Here is a 581-nt window from a genome sequence, read left to right as displayed (position 1 = left end):
TTTCAGATTGTGACTCAGCTTTGCTAGAGTCCCCAACTAGAGGTGTCCAGGGTTCTTAAGCACACTCTTTTTTCCTTGGATCACAACTTTATTCTCTTTCTTTTTCTTTCTTTTCTTTTTTCTTCTTCTTTTTTTTCGAAATTTTTTTTTTCATTCCTTTTTCTTGCTTCAAGAATCATTTTTATGATTTTTATGATCCTCAGTAACATGTCTCCTTTTTCATCATTCTTTCAAGAGCCAACATTCATGAACCACAAATTCAAAAGACATATGCATTGTTTAAGCATACATTCAGAGAACAAAAGTATTGCCACCACATCAAGATAATTAAACTGTTATAAAATTCAAAATTCATGCAATTCTTTCTTTTTCAATTAAGAACATTTTTCATTTAAGAAAGGTGATGGATTCATAGGACATTCATAACTTTAAGGCATCAACACTAAGACACTAATGATCACAAGACACAAACATAGACCAACATAAGCACTAAAAAAAATTCAAAAAACAGAAAAATAAAGAACAAGGAAATTAAAGAACGGGTCCACCTTAGTGATGGCGGCTTGTTCTTCCTCTTGAAG

This window comes from Arachis duranensis, chromosome 6, assembly GCF_000817695.3.
Source record: "Arachis duranensis cultivar V14167 chromosome 6, aradu.V14167.gnm2.J7QH, whole genome shotgun sequence".
NCBI classification, from domain to species: Eukaryota; Viridiplantae; Streptophyta; class Magnoliopsida; order Fabales; family Fabaceae; genus Arachis; species Arachis duranensis.
Note: the sequence above shows the minus strand (reverse complement) of the source record.